We start from the raw sequence: 22,885 nt of genomic DNA, 5'->3' as shown, positions 1-22,885 counted from the left end.
AATTAAAAAAAATTCCAGTGTGAGAGAGAAGCGGATGGGAATTTGGCAGCCAGCTGCAAACAGTGGTAGCATAACGTTGGGCAGATAGAACAAGACAGTCTCTCCCTGGCTATGGACAGTGCACCAGGGGTCAAAGTCCATGTAGGTCAACTCTTACCAGGACAAAAGAGAAAAAAACAAATCTCAACCAGACTCCAGGTCTACCTCAAGGCAAACTCTTGAGTGTCATAGAACGTTTAAAATCTGGGATCAGCCACTGTGAATTTAGCCTTGATCAGGGGGAGGGAAGAGACAGATACTTAGATCATTGTTATTCTTTGAGTTTTTATTCCAGAGAAAGTTAAAGGTGTTTATTGGGAAGAGTTATAGAGAAACCCACCCGCAAGGCAGGAAGCCAGAAAGAAACAATGCACACTCTAGAATCTTTTGGATTTTATCACGGACTTTCTAGGCGATAAGCTGCCTGTAGGGTGGGCTCTTCAGCTACTCAAAATAGCCCATGGTTTAGTTTGGGGCTCTACACCTAGACATTGTTTGTTTGTTTTGTTTCTTTTTTGTTTTTTGATTTTTGTTTTGTTTTGTTTTGGTTTTGGGTTTTTGGGGGAGGAGGGTAAGTACGATGGGGAGAAAAGAATTCATAGGCTTCTTTATTCTAATTGCTAGGTAAGGATGGAAGCATAGAGAAAGGAGGGATAAAAACCGCAAGGCTATTTGCAAGGAAATACCTGCTGGTATGAGCTTCCTGGGTTACATATGAGAGTGAGTTTCCGTGGGTGAGACCGGAGTTCTTTTTCACGCACTTTACCACTTATCAAACGCAACCTTCGTGCTCCCTCTAGAGGCCAATAGCGCGGATAACATCTCTGCAGAAGACTGTCCTAAACGCTGCAGTTTCATTTTATTAGTTAAATTTGTTCTTAGACAATTCCAGCCAGACATACTGACCATTCTTACTGTGCCCTGTTCCCAGATCTCCCTACAACCCTTGTCCACCACATTCCCATTCTTCTCTCAAATCTTTCTTTTGTGGTCATGTCTTCATTTCTTTTTGAGATCCACTGAGTTTAACTGGTGCCGTTTGTGTGATGCGATCATGGGCTTGGAGCTGGAGTGTGGTAGGCTGAGCAGTGGGCACACAACTAATGTTCAGTGGTACAGGACAGGGCCCCATGGTCCCTCCACCTTCTATGACTGATGACTGACAGAGTCAATCTTGTGTGTGCCCTGTGCAAATAACCAGTTACTGTGTACTAAAATTGATTGCAAGGGTGGTACCTGGTCTAAAGGAGGCTTTTCCTTGCCCATCACTCCCATCTTTGAAACTTTATATACTGCCTTCCCCTTCTTCCACAGCGTTGCCTGATCCTTAAAGGAAGTGGTGTAAATGTCTTGTTTAGGGCTGATGCCTTTTCTCTTTCGGCACAGCATGCTTAGGCACTTTGAAAGCTAGCCCACTGGGGCAGGGAGGGGAGGGCAGTTGTGGCTCAGTCTCAGACTTAGCTTGCTTTCTTTATATTATACATCATACAGTTGTGTTCTATCTTGTACAATATGGCTTTATCCTTTTATTTCTGGTTAGGAAACCAAGAGAACTGACAAGAGCCTGTTTTGGTTTGGAGGCTTCCAGTGTATCCTGACAAGAGCCCGTATAGGTATTCCACACTGGAACTGGGAGCTGTATTTAGTAACACACTGCTCCGAGGAACAGCTTCATCCAACCCAGCAGAGTAGCAGCCTTCAGCCCTCTTTTGTATGTTTGGTTACAAGATAACAGGCTTGCATAAGGCTTCTTTTTGCTCTTTGTCCAAGGTAATACTCCCTCTTCTTTAACACCATCCTCTCCCCAGTCCTCACCCCTTGTTTAAACCTTTCCATCCACAGTGTTTCTCCTCTATATTTTTCTTCCTCTTTATAATATTACTTTACTTATATTCTTTCTATCCCCCATCACTTAAGGCACCCTCCCCCCATGACCTCTTCCTAGTTTCCTGGCTTTCACAGGCACTCCTTGTTAAGGAACAAACAGCAACAAAAAAAAACAAAACAAAAAGCTAAACACCAAGAAAACAAACAGCCCAATTAAACAACGGGCTTCAGAACTAAACAGAGAGTTCTCAAAAGATGAAATCCAAATGGTAAGAAAACACTGGAAATGAGTTTTGACACCCTTGACTGTTAGGGAAAGGCAAGCTAAACTATTTAAAGACTCCATCTCATCCTAGTCAGAATGGTCACCATCAAGGTTGTGGTTCTTTAAGGAACAGAACTGATAGAATGAATATATACTAAAGGGGTATTTATTAGATTGGCATACAGAATATGAACTGGGTGGCCCAAACATGGCCATCACTCACCAGAGAGGCCAAGAACCTAGTAATTGCTCTGTTCCTGTGGCTGGATGTCTAAGCAGTCCTGATATGGCACTGAAGGCTCCAGGAGAGCCACTGGCTTTCATTGCACATTGGAAGACAAAAGCTAGGTCCTAATATCAGCAAAGCAATGTAATGAGGTAGGCAAACAAGAGTGAGAGAAAACAAGTGGGCAAAAGCAAAGGTTCTTTCATCTTTTACGGGAGGTGCCGCCTGCATTTAGGTGGGAAATCCCACTTCAAGTAATCTGATCAGAAATATCCCTCACAGAGGTGTCCAACAGATCGCTTTTAGTTAATTCCAGGTCTAGTTGAGTTGACAGTGAATATTAGCTAACTCAACAAGGATATCATCATTCCTATGCAAAGTCTGGTCTCTGAATGTAGAGTCACAGGAAAAGTGAAGTACCTAGTAATTCTAATAGCTGTACTCCCAGTTTTAGGCTCCGTCCACCTGGATCCAGCAGCTGAATTTCAGAAACAAGTCCTGGAGCCAAGGACAATGAACCTTAATAAAGCCCGGGCTCCAGAGCTGTTGGGAGCCGACTCCTAGCAGAAAGCGGCTATCATCTTTGCAGCCATCTCAGGCCATATACCCTGACAAGAGACTTGTTTTCAACAGCCTACAACAGCTGAGCACACTCTGATAAACATCTTGTTTTTCTCACATATCTTGTTTTGTTGTTTAATGCCCCCAGCTGCAAGGCACACGTGGTAAAGTGTCTTTAGTTGTATTCCCCTGCTTGTCCACGACTGCAAGGCATATGGTAAAGTGTATAGATACCCATGATTTCCTTTCAATAAAGGGGACTTGAAAAGACTCTCTGTCTTGTCTCCATTCTTTGCATCTCTTGCCCCTCTATCCCCACTCTCTCTCTTGCTAGACCCTGACCCACACAGTGGAGCAGCAGCTCGGGCCGGGACACAAAACCAGTCTTCAAGGTTTCAGTACACTGATTCAGTGTAGCATTGAGACTGCTTATGATGCTCAATCCAGTCCCAAAGGTTTTACATTGGGACAGACACTGGTAATGGTTGAACAGATGGTATACAATCTCATAGCTGTGGGTTCAGTTTGGGTAACAGTGTTTTATAAATGCACATCTGGAAGGTAAATTTCTCTAGCTTTCAAGATTATTGCTGCAGTAGTTAACTATTCTTGAAGAACAACACCAGAACTTCATCGGTTGCCAGAAGCAATGAACAGATGCCATAAAACACTCTGGCATTTCCTATATATGATGTAAAAGCACACTGTGATAAAATACAAGAGAAAAAAAGGGAAATTTAAAGGTACTTCCATGAAATTTGGCATATGAGAAAAGTGTCTCTTGTCAAGGTATATGGCCTGAGATGACTGCAAAGATGATAGCCGCTTTCTGCTAGGAGTCAGCTCCCAACAAGTCCCCCTTTTTAAATTTTTTTCAAAAGGGAAGGCTGGGAAAACTTACGGAAACTATGCCTGCCTTAGGTTGGAACAAAGGACCCCAGACTCCCTTTCCTGTCTTTGGATACTCAACAGCCATTGGTTGAGCTCCTGTCTTAGGATGGTGAGGCCACCCAGTTAGGGGCAAGGGTCTTGAGGTGTTCTTTTATCCATCATTGTCTATCCAGCTTAGCACGTAAATTGGGGGTTAATCCTCATCAGTCTTGATGACAGAGGTAGAGTCCCCTACTTCCAGCCTGTAATAACAGACCTGCATGGGTTTCATTTGAATAGCATCTATCTGTTGTCGTACAAAAGCCATCAGTTTGTTGAACAGCATGGACCCAAGAGACAAGAGACTTAACAATGCCTGAATGGTTAGTATAAAAGCAACACTCTTTTAAGAGTAGCACACAAGGCCCCTGTTGGAGAAGTAAAAGGTATAACACTATTGCAGCTAGGTAGGATAATGAGTTTTACAAATGTGATATAGCAGATTCCATTCTTTCTAAATCTAAATCTGTAGAAGTACAGAACTGATGATAGCTTTGATCTTAACAAATCAAGTAAGAAAATCCCCATCCCTGCCCCAGTCAATCCAAAACCCAAAAAAACAGCTATAGTAACTGTGGTAATGGGTTTTCTCCTGGATCTAAAAATGTACCCCCACTAAATAATAAGTCAGGGAACCAAGAGTCCAGTAGAGCCACCCTGGAGGTGCCGGTAGTGATGTCTCCTTCTGCACTGAGAACTTCCCAAGTCAGATTTGCTGGTTGATCTGTTCCAGTTTGAAGGCAATTGTGAAGCATCTTCATGTTTCCTGCAAAGAAAAAATATGCTTCTCAGGGGGTTTCTCCTCCCTGGATTTGTCATTATTGTCTATTTGTTTGATCAGTCTCTCTGGCAGCCAGTGTTCAGCATCTGCCATTTGGGAATATATGCAGACAGAACCTCTTCCCCAGATAAACACTGGATCTGGCCCATTCCAGGTTCTGGGTCTTTCCAGAGGACTGTTGCAAAATTCTTTTTGGTATCAGGATGCCAGAATCTATCTGCAGCAGATTTTCCTTCAGAATCCAAAGTTACTTCATTAGGGCTTCACATAATCAATCCCAACTGGGATAACAGATCTCGGCCCCAGAGATTAATGGGGAGGCCCAAGACGACATAGGGTTATATATTCTCTGTATTTCCTTCTTTATCTTTCCATGTTAGCCCCTTAGAGCTTTGTTGTGGGTTTTGACTTTGGCCAATATCCCTTAGATTGGTTAAGGTTGGGGTCAGAGGCCAGGTGGCAGGCCAATCACTTTGTTTGATGATCATCACATCAGCCCCTGTATCAACCATGCCTTGGAATGCTTTTCCATCAAGCCATATTGTCATCATAGGTTTTTGTTTAACTATAGGTTGTACCCATTATGCATCAGAGGAACCAAAGCTTTGATCCCCTCTCTTAGGACTCTTATATTTGTGATTAGTAGGAATCAATGGAAGTAACAGTAGTTGAGCTATCCTCCTTCCTGTAGGAATGGTGACTATATTCTGTATTGCCTTGGTCATTACCTTAATCTCACCTTGATAATCATTGTCTATAACTCCAGGAAAAATTTGTAGTCCCTGTATAGTTGCACTGCTTCTTCCCACTATCAGGCCAAACACATTTGGGTAGAGTGGTCCAAACACTCTTGTGGATAAGGCCTGAGGTCCCATTTCTGGGGTTAATACTGTGTGGGTCCAGTTCTGTGCTTCCTGGTGTTGCTCGACTAAGTTCTGAAAGAGGTTGTTGTTTGCTGGTATGATACTGACTGCCCCATAAGCCTGTTTGGCTTGTATTGGTCCTGGGCCTGGGGCTGGCCCCTGTTCCCATTTCCCTGATTATGGGAAAGGGTGTTTCCTTGTGCATCTGTCTTGGACCTACATTCACTAACCCAATGCCTTCCACGTTTGCAAAGTGGGCATAGCCCAGGCTGTTTTTCAGGCTGTTTTCTGGGCTAACTCATTTTTTGCTTTGCAATATTTTTGCAAAGTATCCAGGCTTGCCCCACTTAAAACAGGCCTTTTTGTCTCTTGCCAAAAAATCTCTTACTGACTGTCCTTGCATGGCAGCCACCATAGCTAAGCCCTGTTTGTAGGAGGGCCCTATGTCAGTACAGAGTCTGATACACCCAGTAAGCTCTGTCTGTTTCCTGTAGGGTCTAATGGCCGCTTGGCAGGCAGGATTGGCATTTTCTTATGCAAGCTGTTTCACATAATCTACACCTGCCTCTGCATTCCAAAAAATACTCCCTGCTGTTGTCACTAATCAATGAACAAAATCAGAAAATCATTCATCAGGCCCTTGTCTGACTGCTGTCAAAAATGCACCAGGTTCTCCCTTTACTGGGAGTTTCCAAGCCTTCATGGCTGCATTTTGAATTTGAGCAAATAAGCCTGGGTCATATTGCATCTGGTTATCACTAGAAGCAAATTGCCCTTCTTCTACTAAGGCATCAAAGGACCAACATTGCCTGCCTGAATGTTTTTTCTAGCTGTCTCTTTACAATTCTCATGATACTCTGATTTCCAAATAAGATGGTCTCTGCTGCTAAGAACTGCTCTTACTAAAGTATTCCAATCACCAGGAGTCAGCCACTCCTCTGCGACAGACTCTAAGATTGCAAGAGTAAAAGGAGCCATGGTGCCATATTGTGACACTGTAGTTTTTAATTCTTTAATGATTTGAAAATTAAACCCTGTGTGATGTCTCCAAGCAATCCCTTAAGCATCTCTCGTCTCTGATACAGGGAAAGCCTCAGCTTCTCTTTCCTCTGGCTGATCTGTGGCTAAACTAAAGCTAGAGTACAGGGACTGTCTTTGGACTCCGGGTTGAGGAACACAAGGGCCTAGGTGATTTTCCCAGTTGGCCTTACCCTCGCAAGACATCTTCCCTGTCTTTAATTTTTGTAGCTGATCAATTAAGTGCTGATATGCTTTTTATAAGTCTACTTGTTGTTTAAGAAGAGAAATTTGTTGTTAAGAAGAGAAATTTTGTCCTGTAACTCCTTTCTGTGATCTACAACCACCATCCCCATAGCGGGGACATCTGAAGGTGGAGGCACATAGGGAGGGGGTCTTTGAGAAGAGAGCCATTCAGGGTCATAATATTTGGCTGCCTCTTCCTCTAGCTCATCCTAGTCTGACCTGACAAATCATCATCAACCTTTGGTCGTATTTTGGATTCTATGCATTTCTTCTTTTGAACATGAAACCCAGCATTCAAACAATGAAACAAAAGCAGACAATTGACACAGGTAAACAGCAAACAACAAAACAAAAACATAGAGTTCAGTTCAGGCTGACTTATTTCTTGCCCCATTTTCATTATTATGACTTACCTTTCTCAACATGGCAGGTTCCCACGGCAATCACCTTTGTTTCACTTCTGAATTTTCTGTCGACCTTTCTTCCAGTAATGTCCCTCACTGGATCTCTTGTTCTCTCTGACTCTCGTTGAGCACCACTACCAAGTCAGTCAACAGGTTCTCCAATGCAGGAGTGAGGATGCACGCTTCCAATTCCCGCGGTGTTCTTCACTCTATCCCGCTTACTGGAGCTCCAACGTTGAGCTCCACTATGTCTCGGCTCGAGTTGCTGCTCCACTCTGCAGGTCAAGGTCTAGCAAGAGAGAGAGAGTGGGGATGGAGGGGCAAGAGATGCAAAGAATGGAGACAAGACAAAGAGTCTGTTCAAGTCCCCTTTATTGAAAGGAAATCATGGGTATCTATACACTTTACCACATGCCTTGCAGCTGTGGACAAGCAGGGGAATGCAGCTGAAGACACTTTACCACATGCACCTTGCAGCTGGGGGTATTAAACAACAAAACAAGATATGTGAGAAAAACAAGATGTTTATCAGAGTGTGCTCAGCTGTTGTAGGCTGTTGAAAACAAGTCTCTTGTCAGGGTATATGGCCTGAGATGGCTGCAAAGATGATAGCCGCTTTCTGCTAGGAGTCAGCTCCCAACAGGTCCCCCTTTTAAAATTTTTTTCAAAAGGGAAGTCTGGGAAAACTTACGGAAACTGTGCCTGCCTTACGTTGGAACAAAGGACCCCAGACTCCCTTTCCTGTCTTTGGATACTCAACAGCCTGTCTTAGAATGGTGAGGCCACCCAGTTAGGGGCAAGGGTCTTGAGGTGTTCTCTTACCCGTCATTGAGTATCTGGTGACTCTTATAAAGAAAAACATTTAGTTGGGGCTATATTATAGTGTCAGGGGGTTAGTCCATTATCATTATGGAGGAAGTGTGGTGGCATATAGGCAGATATGGTGCTGGAGAAGGAGCTGAGAGTTCTACATCTTGATCTACAGGCAACAGCAGAAGACTAGGTCACATTAGGCCTAGCTTAAGCATCTGAGACCTCAAAACCTGTCTTCACAGTGACACACTGTCTCCAACAAGGACACACCTTCTAATAGTGTCACTCACTGTGGGCCAAACATTCAAACACATAAGTCTATGGGAGGCCTTTCTTATTCAAACCACCAGTGAACCCTTACCCAATCTAACCAGGAGAAAGAGAAAGAAGACCTGGTTTCATAAAAGTAGAGATGGGAAGGGATGGCAAACCAACTCCAATAAAATCCCAAGAATCTTTAAAGAAAATCATTAAAAATTGTATTTCAAAAGTTAGAAAATCAAGAAGAGGGCTGGTGAGATGGCTCAGTGGTTAAGAGCACTGACTGCTCTTCCAGAGGTCATGAGTTCAAATCCCAGCAACCACATGGTGGCTCACAATCATCCACAATGAGATCTGATGCCCTCTTACAGGGTGTTGGAAGACAGCTACAGTGTACGTACATGCAATAAATAAATAAAAACCTTGAAAAAAAAAAGAAAAAGAAAAATCCTTCCATAATTAAAAAAAAAAAGAAAATCAAGAAGAACTAGATAGATTCCTAAAACTACCAAAACATCAAGAACAAATAAGCAACTTAAGCCAGACCCAGATGCCTATTTTCTTTTATTCAAAATAATGCTCTAAGTTTTAAACAAAGAAATTAACAAAAGGGAAGTGGATAAGAGGCGGTCTTCTGGTCTGGGTCCGAGCATAGAGCAGGTCACAGGTGGCAGCTCTGTACCCAACCCCAGAAAACCGAGAGAAAGAGGGACTCCCAGGAGCTTTAACTAAGGCAGCATCCCAGGTAAAAATGAATCACCCGTGATGTCTGTTGTTAGAAGTTCTAATCCAGATGCTGGCCTCCGAACTTATACTACTCAGACCTTTGAAGGGTCACTGACAAGAACATCAAACAGCTAGAGATTGACATCACTAATCTGAAGAAATCCCTCGTTTCGCTGTCTGAAGAGACCTCCTAAAATCACAAAGATCCTTATTGGACTTGATTTACTCTATTACAATAGAAAAGGCTGTGTACTGCTCTTGACTGTGTACAGCCCTTAAAGAAGAAGGTTGCCTTTACATAGACAAGACAAGGAGGGTTAGAGAGAGCATGAAACAGGTAGTGAAGGCCCTAAGAAAAATCAGAGAGAGAAAGAGACAGATGAATGCTGGCACAAGAATTGGTTTTCAGCCTCTCCAAGGTTGTCAACCTTATTTCCTCCCATCTTGGGACCATTATTTGGGTTCTTTTTGCTTTTTTCTGCTGGTCCCTGGCCCTCAAATAGGTGGATTAACTCTGTGATACAACAGATAAATAATTTGGTAGCAAAACCTACTCAGATACATTATTATAAGTTAGCTATGGAGGACCACGAGATTCAAGATGAGGTTGTTACTTTATACAGGGTGTTTCCAAAACCCATCTCCACCCAACCTAAAAGGGAGGACTTCTGCCCCTAGACCAAGCAGAGAGGGGCCACCCAGAACCCCCTCTGACAGGCGATCTGAATTCTTGCTTAGGCTGCGAGGCTAAGCACTGCAAGGGAATATAAATAAAAGATAAAAATATCTCTCTGGGTTCCCTGAGGGACAAGCCTGACTGCATAGGGGTTGATGTCAAAAGTATCCCCTCTCCAGGAAAAAGACATCGGGACGGGTATGGCCCTCATGCCTCACTGGACAATGACAGGGGGACTGGAGCCATTACAAGGTCCCCTTCAAATACTGGAGGTCAGGCCTCTATCCCCGCCTTCGCAAGTTTAGAATTGCCACAGCCCTTCTATACTTAGAGAAGGGAGGAGATGTCAGGGGCAGCCCTGCTTACACACTGAAGGCCTAAAATCAGCAATAGGCCTATCATACATGTATACTAACACCAAGTCTTGGGTGTCAGTGGAAAAACATTGAAACAGATGGCTATAAGCTAATGTAAACAGGCAGCTTTTGTGGAAATTTACAAGCCTGAGTAGTCATAGACCTTGTAAATAGGTAGCCTTGGCAGACAATACCAACTTAGATAAGGACAAGCGAGTCATAGGCAGTCATAGTGACTTGTCCCCTGAACCTTCACCCAGCCGATACCCAGTTTTGAAGATATCTGTATTCCCCCTGAACACCCACACTCCAGTGTCATTCCCTTCCCCACATCCTGCCTTTCTGTGTTTATAACCCCTGTGTGAATGAATTATGATTTGAGAAAAAATAAATTATAAAAAAAGAAATTAACAAAAGAAAAAGAAATAAATGCAATATAAGTACAAAAAGAAGTCAAAGTATCCCTATTTGTAGATGACATGGTCCAGTACTAAAAAGACCCTCAAGACTCTACCAGAATACTCTTAAAAACCTATAAATACTTTCAGCAAAGTAGTATGTACAAAAAACCAGAAGCTTTCCTATACTAATAACAAACTTTCGAAGAAAGAGATTAGTGGGAAAATTCATTCACAATAGCTTCAAAATAATAACCAAACAAATAATCCAGAAATAAACTGAGCCAGGGAGTTAAAGGATTTCTACAGTAAAAACTGTAAGAAGTGTGTAAAGAAACTGAAGAAGACGTTAAAGGATATATCATTAAAGAGACTCCTCCTCCCCACCAATGCTCTTCCATAGACAGAATTAATATTGTAAAAACATATTACCAAAGGAGTCTAGATGTTCTGTTTTGTTTTGTTTTGTTTTGTTTTCGAGACAGGGTTTCTCTGTGTAGCCCTGGCTGTCCTGGAACTCACTCTGTAGATCAGGCTGGCCTTGAACTCAGAAATTCACCTGCCTCTGCCTCCCAAGTGCTGGGATTAAAGGCGTGCGCCGGCAGGAGTCTAGATGTTCAATGCAATCCCTATAAAAATTCCAATGATATTCTTCACTGTTGTTGAAGTAGAAAATACTCCTAAGATTCATATGGGAGTTCCAAAGATTCCACACACCCAGAGCAGGAAGAACAGTATTGAAAATGTCACAGTATCTAATCTCAGCGTATACTAGAGATGCTGTCATGGTTTGAAAATGCTTGGCTCAGGGATTGGCACTATTTGGAGGTGTGGTCTTGTTGGAATAGGTGTGTCACTGTGGGAGTGGGCTTTAAGACCCTCATTCTAGCTGCCTGGAAGTTGGTCTTCCACTAGCAGCCTTCAGATGGAGATGTAGAACTCTCAGCACCTGCACCATGCCTGCCTGGATGTTGCCATGCTAACACCTTGCTGATAATGGACTGAACCTCTGAACCTGTAAGCCAGCCCAAATTAAATGTTGTCCTTTCTAAGACTTGCCTTGGTCCTGGAGTCTGTACACAGCAGTAAAACCCTAAGTAAGACAGATCCTTAATAACATTTTTAACACAATACAAGCACACAAGCCAGGACCTGGAAATAAATCCACACACCTGCAGTTACCTGCAGCCATTTGCAGCCACCTATGTTTTGACAAAGGATCAAAAATGCACATTAAAGGGACAGTTTCTTTTAACTAATGGTGCTGGGGAATCGGCAATCCAGCCCAGCAGAATGAAATGAGATCCCTCACACTTGCCACAAGAATCAATTCTAAATAGATGAAAGTAATAATATAAGACCCCCAAACTATGGAACTGCCAGGAGTAAGCACAGATACCAACAGTTCAGACACAGGCCCAGACAAGGACCATCTGAAAAGACCACAGAGGCACAGGAAATAATTCCAACAGTTGGCAAACTCGATTACATGAAACTGAAAAGATTTTGCAGGACAAACCACAGGAATGAAAGATGGCTTACAAAATGGGGGAAATTTGTTGTCAGTTTTACACCATAGGCTTAATAACTCCAATATACAAAGAAATATGAAAATTAAACACTAAAACAAATATTCCAACAAGCAAATGTAATAATAAACCAAACAGACGAGTCTCAAAAGAAAAGATATAAATGGCCGATAAATACTTTGAAAAAATGTTCAACATCTGCAGCAATCAGGGAATACACGCTAGTACTGCATAGAACCAGGTCTGGTGGTACATGCCCTGTAATCCCGGCTGACAAAAGCAATTTATGAAAGGAAAAATCTGATGTTGGCTAAAGCTCAAGGGAAGTCATGGGGAAGGTTAGGGCAGCGGAGCCTGAGGAAGCTGGTCACATTAAATCTATTACATCTATGGTCAGGAGCCAGAGCAGGATGAAGCCTGGTGCTCCTTTTCATGTAGTCTGCGACCCCAGCCTACAGAACGGTGCTACCCTGACATTTAAGGTGAGCTTTGAACCTTCATTAGTCTGATCACTTTTAAATTCAGCCTCAACTGAGGTCTCAGGACATAGGAAAAATACAGCCAGATCCTTTTTCAAAACATAGCTGGAACGGCCTGTATATAGCCTAGGCTTCCACTGTCCATTATTTCTCTCGGCATCATCTCGGTGATGACCTTCCAAACCCCATCAGACTGCTTGTTAAGCTCTGCTTGCAGCTTTAGCCTGCAGCTGCAAACTCTTCTGCATTCCTACCACAAACCAGTTCCAAAAGCCCATTAACCCCATGGCCAAGGTTATCACAGCAAGGACTCCACTTCCCAGGGTCAGTCTTATGTATCAGCTAATTTCTCAGCACTGTGCTGAAATACCAGGCAAAAGGAACTTATGACTGACTCAAATTGGGATCCATCTCAAGGGGAGGCTCCAAGGCCTGACACTATTACTGATCCTAAGGTGTGCTTACAGACAGGAGCCTAGCATGGCTGCCCTCCTAGAGGCCCAACAGGCAGCTGGTGACCCCTGTGGTTGAATTAGGGAAAGGCTGGAAGAAGCTGAGGAGGAGGGCAACCCCATAGGAAGACTAGCAGTCTCAACTAACCTGGGCCCCCCAAGATCTCTCAGACACTGACCCACCAACCAGGGAGCATACACTACCTGATAGGAGACCCCTGACACATATACAGCAGAGGACTGCCTGGTCTGGCCTCAGTGAGAGAAGAAGCTCCTAACCTTCAATAGACTTGAGGCCCCAGGGAGTAGGCAGGTAGCAGAGGAGTGGTAGGGGTGGTGGGAACATCCTCTTGGAGACCAGGGAGGAGGAGGAATGGGATGAGGAACTGTCAGAGGGGAGACTGGGAGGGGGATAATGACTGGACTGTAAAAAAAAAAAAGATTAATTAATTTAAAAAAATCCTCCCAAAAAAGGAATTTAAGAAAGGGTTCATTTGGGTTCACAGTTTGATGGTAACACCCATGATAGGGAAACCATGGCAGCAGAAGAATCTGGTCACATTTCGGGCATAGTCAGGTACAGAGAGATGCATGCTGGAGCTTGGCTTGTTTTCTCTGTTGTATTCATTCCAGGGGCCTACCACAGGGGTAGGTAGTATCCCTTTGTTCAGGGTGAATTGTCCCTCCTTAATAAACCAATATAGAAAATCCCTCCTACACACACTGGGATACTTATCTCCTGGGTGATTGTAGATCTTGTGAAGTTGAAAATCTTTATGAACTATCACAGCTGTTTATAAGTTTGAGGTCATCTTGTACTTTGCAGAGTGAGACTGTCTGAAATTAACAAGGGTGTGTAATAACGTTTCATATACTCAAATAAGTGAATGACTATACTAAGATAGGATTTGGGGAAAGTTAATGGTGGATTAAACAGTAGCAAATGAACTTAACTGTATTATAATAATAAGACAAAGGAGAAAAGATCAATCCCAAGTATTGTGACCACTATAAAAAATGTTTTAAAAAATCCGAGGAACATGTGTATTTGATATACACCCATGTATTGCCACACTCTGTCTTCTGTGAGGGTCTCTGTATCACTGATTCTTGCATCAGTGTGGGCAGAATGTTCAAGGAGAAACTCCAAAAAGCACTGTTTGTTTTAGCTCACAGTTTTTGAGACCTCAGTCTCATTGGAGGTTGGCCCCACAAGCTTGGGAGAACATCACAGTGGAGAGAACATGTCAACAGCTCACATCACAGTTGCCAGCAAACAGTGGACAGAAGGGAGCCAGCGACTACATACTCTTGGGACCCACACAAAGTGATCTACTTACTCCAGCCCAAGCTCCACCTTCCGACGTTCCCAAACCTCTGGAAATAAGTGTCACTGTGGTGAGCAAGCATCCAAAGCACAAGGCTATGTGGAGGGGGCATTCTAAATTCAAACCACAAGAGCCTAGAAGCAATGAACATAGCTCTAAGAGCTTAGATTCTAAGTACTACTCTCTGGATGGGCATGGTAAATAGCACACTTTTGATCCCAGTACTTGGAAGGCAAAAGCAGATACATCACTGTGAGGTCAAGGCTGCTATGGTCCACATAGTGAGTTCTCAGAAAGCCAGTATTATGTAGTATCAAACCAAACCAACCAAACAAAAAAAATTCTCTAATAAACAGAACAAAAAGTTCATTAAAAAATGATTGATTCCAGGCCTAGAACAGGACAACATGATACCAGAAAGGGAATGTCTAAAGTAAGAAATGAATGTTCAAAGGACATAGGAGCTAACTCAGACACTCCCAACAGCAAGGGCTGAACCAATCTGATTAACAGTCCTCATCGAAATCACAGTAGGTTTTGCCTGTCAGCACAAATAAATTAGTATGTTAACTAATTCATGAGGAAGAGATAATAGATCACCATCAAGCAAACCTGTTGAATAACTGTTATAAATAAGTAGCAATGAATGGTAAAAATTTGGGCTAAAATATTCTGAGAAATGTCACAGGTCCCTAGTCTTTGAAGTACCCACTGGTTACAAAGGAAAAAAGCACAGGCACCCCAGAGTACAGAGGTCTGATACAACCATCTGAAAGAGACCAAGGGAAATATCACCCTGTGCTAAGATATTCTGAAAGCAGGTATTCCCACACATCACACCTAGAAAAAAAGTCACAAGCTGACCTCTCTGGTATACTTGCAAAAAGAAGAAAGTCTAATCTCATTTTAATCATGAGAAAATGCCTCACAAACCTCAGCGGAGGGAGTGTCTCTGAAGCAACAGACAATGACCTTCAAATCCATTAAGGCCATGAAACACAGAAAGATCAGCCTGCTCAGAGTGCCAACTAGACCCCTTGCAGAATCTTGGTACTTTACTGGGGAACCTGTTAAAAATCCAAAAAAGATTTAATTGTGGATTAATAGTATGGCATCAATGGTAATCTCCTTATTTTTCTGTTGAATACATACTAATATGAGGGAAAGCTGATTTAAGCACATAGGGGACTCTTTGTATTCTTTTTAACAAGTCTAGTTTGTGACGTATTTCACGATAACTGGAACCTCAGGGTTGAAAGTTTCCAAGAACTTCCAGTCTTTAGGGAATGATCAGGTGAAATATCTTTTTATTTTTCCTTGATTGAAACCTTCATGACATGTAAATCATATCTGAAGAGTGCTGAAAGCCATCTCCAGTCAGTAGAATAATACTCGTTCAAAGTATCAGAAAACAAAACCTAGCCTGCTTGTCTCTTTGTCAGGTCTGTGAAAACGGGGGTGATAATGTGTGGTGTTTTCTTCATAGAGACAACTCCAGTGCAGTAAGTAGTCACTGAAGGCCTACTGTGTGCCCAGGATTCATCCGATTCAGATTTACGTCACCGAATTTTGTGGGACATCTGTTACCCACCAGAAAGGCTGCGTATAAGTCATGTGGTCCCACTTCTTGTAATCAATGCCTGCAATAGCCAAGGTTAGCCAACAAGAAGCAGAACACAACATATAAATATTTCCAGCCTTGTTTCCCAGGCTAACTGAGTAGTCACACACACACACACACACACACACACACACACACACACACACACACCAACTCAGCAATAGATCTTAAGTATTTCTCCCTGGGCCCAGTTCAGCTCCTTTGGTCTCTCAGTCTAGCTTAATGAGGTCACTTCCAAATGACCTACTTGCTCACTCACCTTTGTCTCACAGATTGTAGAGAGAGGGATCATGGAGGCTCAAGTGAAGAAAGTGATACAGGCTATCCCTTAAAGCGAAGTCATAGATACAAATAAAAACATCCAGTCAGTGGGAGCATTCACAAAATCCACAAAATATCCATTACTATGTCTGATTGGATCTGACAGTTCTACTCTATTATGAAACTATTCCAGATTCCAGTATGGGACTGAGCGCATAGGCCAAGAGGGCTTTCTACTGTCATGGAGAGAAAACTCAGGAAGTGAATCAAGTTGAACTTTTATTTTATTTATTATTAATTATTTATTTATTCGCCACACAGATACCTTCAGCACTGCTCCCAGCTTTCTTGTGCTCCTAAGGAAGCCTGTCACTAGGTATTAACAGTGATGAGAAAAGACATTTTGATCTAGATTAAAAACATTATTTATGCTGTCTTTTCACCCCAGGGAGATTCTCTCTGTAAAATAGTAGATTGTGTGTTCATTTGTTTTAAGAAGATCCCAAGAGAAGCACAAAGTAAGAGCCATCCGCATTTGCCGTCCCCTCGCCCTTACTGCTACTTGATTCAGCTAGCGCAGCTGCCACGGCCACAGGGCTCCGTGCTTTACACTGGAAGCTTTGGTTCTTCTCAGTGCTCAGGTTTTCTTCCTTTCCTGTGGTGTTGGCCAGGTGCTGGGCAAACTCTAGCACTGAGCTCCAACTCTAGATGCCCAGGGCTTTCTATCCTTACAGTAATGCCTGCTTGACATTGAGGTTAGCTACTTCCCTAAAGAAAAACAAAACAGGAACTATGAAGTTAAGGTTTGGTAACTCAGTGCCCAAGTTCCTTATTGCCCTGAAAAAAAATATATATATATATATATATAGCAGTTGGGGATAGCCACGAAGCATTGCACATTAAGACATTAAGTGTGGTCTTCAAGGGATCAAAGTTTTGAGGGTAATTGAGTCAGAGGGCTCCTTCTATGATGAATAACACTTCCTAAGTATAATACACACACACACATACACTAACACACACACACACACACACACATACACACACTCACATAGAGACAGACAGACAGACACATACACATAGAGACAGAAAGAGATAGACAGAGACAGACAGACAGAAAGATGGTGAGACAGAGAATTTTACTATAAAGTGAAACAAACTCCAGAGTTAACACACTCGAGGTTGACGCACCCAGACCATTAAGTGTGCTCCATCAGCATGTTGAATCCTAGTGCACATTGCATCCATCTACTGTGAGAGTGGGAAGAACTCTCTAAGGAAAAATAGTATTTCTGAAACATTCTCTTAAATAGCAACCTCTAAGAACCAGTTACCCACTTTGTGTATTGTACAATAAACTCAGCCAGAAGGACCTGTCTTAGTTAGGGTTACTATTTCTATGATTAAAACACATGACCAAAAGCAAACTGGGGAGGAAAGGGTTTATCTGGCTTAAATTTCCATATCACTGTTCATCACTGGAGGAACATCAGGACAGGAACTCAAATGGGAGAAACTTGGGGTCAGGAGCTGATGCAGAGGCCATGGAGTAGTGCTGCTTACTGGCTTGCTCTTCATGGCTTGCACAACCTGCTTTCTTATAGAACCCAGGACCACCAGACCAGGGATAGCACCACCCACAACGAATTGGGCCTTCCTCCAAGAAATCACTAAGAAAATGCCCTACAGCAGGATCTGATAAAGGCATTTTCTCAATTGAGACTCCCTCCTCTGATGATTCTAGCTTGTGTCAAGTTGACATAAAAGTAGCTAGTACAGGACCCTAGGACCAAGAAAGGATGGGTGCTAGAAAATGCATGACCATAAATATACATATGTAAAACTCCACTCAAATTAAGGGGACTCAAACCCTACTGAGGGCCAGGTCATAGTTCAAAACCCTGGCTCTTTTGTACTATACAAATAAACAAGGTTTGCATTTGCCAAATGAATTAAAAATTCCCTAATATCAATCTTCCCTCACCACGAAACCTAATACAAATGTACCTTTTCCCAGATTAAAAAATATTTTTTGTCAAATTAATGAACTCCATTAATTAATTTTACCAAATTGCTCTGTTATAAAACATAAATTTTAACCGAGATCTTTAGAAGGTGGCTCTCAACATTTCCTATACAATTTTTCTTCTGCCTCATGAAAAGTCACTCTCCATGAGTGTCTAATCATGTCACACTGCACGTCACAACACTGCTATCTACAAATGTTTACACATTCACAGCGATCCTGGGACACATGTGACCCATGGGCCACAGGCTCGACATACCAGAATAAAACATTTATGGGCTAATTTTATAGAAGGTATATAAATAGAAGTAAAAACCCCAGCATTTACACTTTTATAATGAATTTATCAATTGGAGCTAACAGTTGGTTGAGTAGAAAGCAGGGACACAATGCTCAGCTGATGCAATAATATTTCCTAGACGCAGTTAGAGACAAAAGCATCTTCTTTAACTTTAGGATGCAGCGGTTAGGTTTAAACTCATTCCATGTTCATGACATTATTATCCTTATGCCACAGTATACAGATTCTCTAATCTGTAACGTAAGAGTAATCTTGTATAATAAGAGTTTTATTTATGTTTAATGTTTGCAAAATACTAAATTAAAAGGAAAGAAGCTTTTTAAAGTACAAACCCATTATATCAAAAGAAAACTTCTGTTCCAGGTACTTTAGTAAGAGGGAAAACTTGAAAAGACTCCCAAGACAGACATGCCAAACAATTGTGTATTCTCCCCCCAACCCCACCCCCATACCCCTACCAATAGGGTCTAAGTAGCCTTGGCTCTCCTGTGCTGGAATTCACTCTGTAGACCAGGGTGGTCTTGAACTCACAGAGATCTACCTGCTTCTGCTTACAAAATGCTGGGATTAAAGGCATACACCACTGCACATGGCTCTGGTAATATTTAAAAGTCACTCTAAAGTCATGAATAGAGTCATTTGAGAAACTCCTCAGGGACAAGAAGTGAAATGGGCAGCTATCCTTGGAGCTGAGAAGGCCCTTAATTTACTGGAGAAAAGACATAGGACCTGAGGTGCCAGGGCAGATGAGAACCTCATTCTTACTCATGTTAAGGGCCAGGAAAGGCTCCCACAGGAAAATGTGCCTACTTCACCTTGGCCTGTACACAAGGGCAAAATTCTGCCCATTCTTGGGAGTGGAAATCGTAAGGTGAAAATGTGATTGGTAGAAGTGAATGCAAATTCTAGGGTGGCACACATGGAAGAGAGGGTTACCTCTGGGATTCAGGCCTCCATGGATTTACATGTGAGTAAATTGAGAGCTTCTAGTCATAGCTCCAGATACACAGGAGTCAACCATGTGGCTGACAGAGCGGAACAGAAACCAGCACCAGAGATAATGACTGCAGAGAAGAAGAATGTGAGGTCCTAGGCTCCCTGTGTTTAAATGTGAGAAGCATGACTGAGCTTACCTCATTAATAGTGTCTAGAAATAATGAAGTAAAGAGAAGAAAGATGTATAAAAGAATCAAATAGAAATCAAGGGCATACAATGTTTAACATCACTCTAGTAAGGTTGGAAGAAAGAGAGAATTTAAGGAAGAGACAATATTCAGTTACATAAGAACTAAAAAAAATTCCTAAACCGATAGATGATAAAAATCCTCAGATCAAAAAGCCCCAAAGGACCCTTAATAGTGTAGGGAAAGTGGATGAAGAACAGATGCTAACCAGAGCGCAAACCACAAATCACCCAGAAAGAAACTGGCTTAGACTGGCTTCTAAGACTCAGAGGTGGGTGAGTATCATGAAGGTCAGAACTCATTCTAAAAGGGTGCACAAAATGTTGGGCTAATTCACCCTGTAAGACACAGGTTCTCTGCTAAGATCTTAGTACCCAGTAAATGTCCAGAAATCAAACCTTTGGAGAGGTTCAAAATGGCCACAGAAAAACACCCATGATCAGATCAGGACTCAGAGAGAGAGGCACTGGAGAGTCCCAGATGCAAAATGCATAAGGGTAACCTTGGTAACTTTCAACATATAATGATGTGAAAGTCTTAGATGAAGTTACAAAATCAAGAAAATTGGTCACTATGCTGAAAGAACATTGGTGAGAACTTTACTAAAGCTGCTAGCAGCAAACTCCGGGCCTTTTTGCATCTGCAAATGGGTTTCACAGAAGCATATTTGAGTACTAGTATGCCCTGACCTTGTTGGTTATTCTCAGCAGACTGAAGCTTTTCCTTACCGCGAAGCTAGGGCTCTATCTTAAAAAAAAAAAAAAATACTGAGGTTTCCAAGCTGGAGAACTCAAACTTATCTCTCTATTGATAGAGGCATCAAGTTTATTTGGTGCTTCTATAAAGCTATGTACTCAGAAAACTGGTCATCAGCAGTGACTCCCAATATCTAGGGCTGTCCAGCCACAGTGTGCCCCCCCCCTTCCAATATCCAGGGAAAGTGAAAAAAAAAATGAAATTCTGACTCTCAACTTAGCGAAGCTCTCTGAGATTCTGAATGTTCTATGTCTCTCACATTGCAACAGAACTGCTCAGGTATAAGAAATAGTGCATCTGATTCTAGATTCTGCATATTAGTAGACAAGGCCAATATTAAAAAAAAAAAAACAAACTTAGGTAGTACCACTTATCTTAACAACAACAGGCATGGGTAGCCGTTCCTTAACTTTTTGCCATGCCAGGCAATGGTGGTGCATGCCTTTAATTCCAGCATTCGGGAGGTAGAGGCAGGCAGATCTCTGTGAGTTTGAGGCCAGCCTGGTCTACAGATCGAGTTTCAGGACAATTAGGGCTACACAGAGAAACTCTTGTCTCAAAAAACAAAACTAAAACCAACCAAACCAACCAAACCAACTAAAACCAACCAAACAAAAAAAACTGTCTCCATAATCTTACCTGGCTGTCTGGAGAATACATTCCCTCATGTCTTCATCTCGCAGCTAAAGCACACAAAACTGGCCATGAGGCCATGAGAAACCCAGTTTCTATTGCTTCCATTTTCTTTTAAAGACAAGTACATCAGTCATCTTAGGAGACTCTGTATGTCTGACACCACAAGGATAACCAGGAATCTAACCCCCCTCCCCCTTTACCTTGAAAAAGAGATTCCTGTCTCTATCAGAACTGTGCCCCACACCTTCAGTGCAAGTTTTCATGTCCAAACTTTCATGGACATAGGATGTGAGAGAATTTGGGATGCTGAGTAAGTCCATCAGGTTTAATAATGGCATCTTTGAAGACAATTGTAAATTGTAATAAAGCAGTGGTTCTCAACCTTCCTAATGCTGTGAGCCTTGAAAGCAGTTCGTGTTGCAGTGACCCCCAAACATTTTACTGTTGCTATTTCATGATTACTTTTGCTACTGTTATGAATTGCAACGTAAATGTCTGTTGTATGGATATCTGATGTTACTCCTGTGAAAGGATCATTCAACCCCAAAGGGGTCACAACCCAAAGGTTGAGCCACTGGTATAGACAGTATGCAGCTGCTTTAAAGGTCACAGTGTACTTACCGCACTTACATCTGGTATCTTTATATTGATCTCCAAATTGATTCACACAAGGCTGCATTAGTTTGCACCATCACCAGCAGTGAACAAGGATTCCTCTCTCCTCACATTACTGGTATTTGTTTGAGACAGGGTTTTTCTGTGTAGCCTTGGCTGTCCTGGAACTCAATCTGTAGACCAGGCTGATCTTAAGCTCAGAGATCTGCCTTGCCTTTGCCTACTGAGGACTGGAATTAAAGTTGTGTACTACTGTCCGGCTATTGTCAGATTTCTTGACTATTCTGACTGGGATAAGGTGGCATCGTAAATGTAGTTTTAATTTGTATTTCCCTAATGACTAGGGATATTGAACACCCTTTAAAATGGTTAATGGGCTTTTGTATTTGTTTCTTTCTTTGAAAATTGGCTATTCAATTCATTAGCCCATTTGTTAACTGGCAGTTTTTTTCCTTGATATTTAATTTCTGCAATTAATTTAATTTCTGCAATTTAATTTCTTGGTAAATTCTGGATGTTGGTTCCTTGTTTGAAGTGTAACTGGTAAAGATGTTCTTCCATTCTGACTGTGCTCTGTTGACTAAACGGTTCCTTTGATGAACAGCCCCTTTTTATGTTCATGTAGTTCCATCTGCTGACAACTGGGGCTAGGTCCTATGCTACTGAAGTTCTATTCAGAAAATTCTTGCCTACCCCAATGTCTTGACTGGTACTCTCTGTTCTCTGCAAGTTTCAGCATTCCAGGTTTTAAACTAAGATCTATGATCCATTTTGAACTGATTTTTGTACAAGGCGAAAGATAATCTAATTTTATTCTTCTGAAGGTAGAAACCCAGTTTTGCCAGCCCAATTTATTGAATAGGCTATGTTTTTCCCAATGTGTGTTTTGCCCTCCTTTGTCAACAATTAAGTCGGCACAGCTTTGTTGTTCTACTCCATTGGTGTATCTGATCTTATGCCGGTGCCAGGCCATCTAGATCACCATGGCTCTACAATACAATGTGAGGTCAGGTTGTCAGGTCTTCAGCAGTGTTCTTACTCCTTAGAGTAGAATTTCACTAGTTGTTCATGGTCTTTGTTGATTCCATTTGAATTCTTGTATTGTTTCAAATTGTCTGGCATGTCAGAGTATCATATGACTCAACTATTTTACTCCTGGGCGCATAACCAGAGAATTTTATATTCTATACAGACATATTTGTGCCTCCATGTTTATTACTGCTAAATATGCAAGGAAATAGAACCAACCATGGATAAGAAAATCTGATACTTATAACATGGAATAACAGTCAGCTCTTAGGAAGATGG

This window comes from Grammomys surdaster, unplaced genomic scaffold (genome assembly GCF_004785775.1).
Source record: "Grammomys surdaster isolate TR1022 unplaced genomic scaffold, NIH_TR_1.0 127, whole genome shotgun sequence".
NCBI classification, from domain to species: Eukaryota; Metazoa; Chordata; class Mammalia; order Rodentia; family Muridae; genus Grammomys; species Grammomys surdaster.
The sequence above is the reverse complement of the archived record's forward strand: the minus strand, read 5'-3'. Positions refer to the sequence as shown.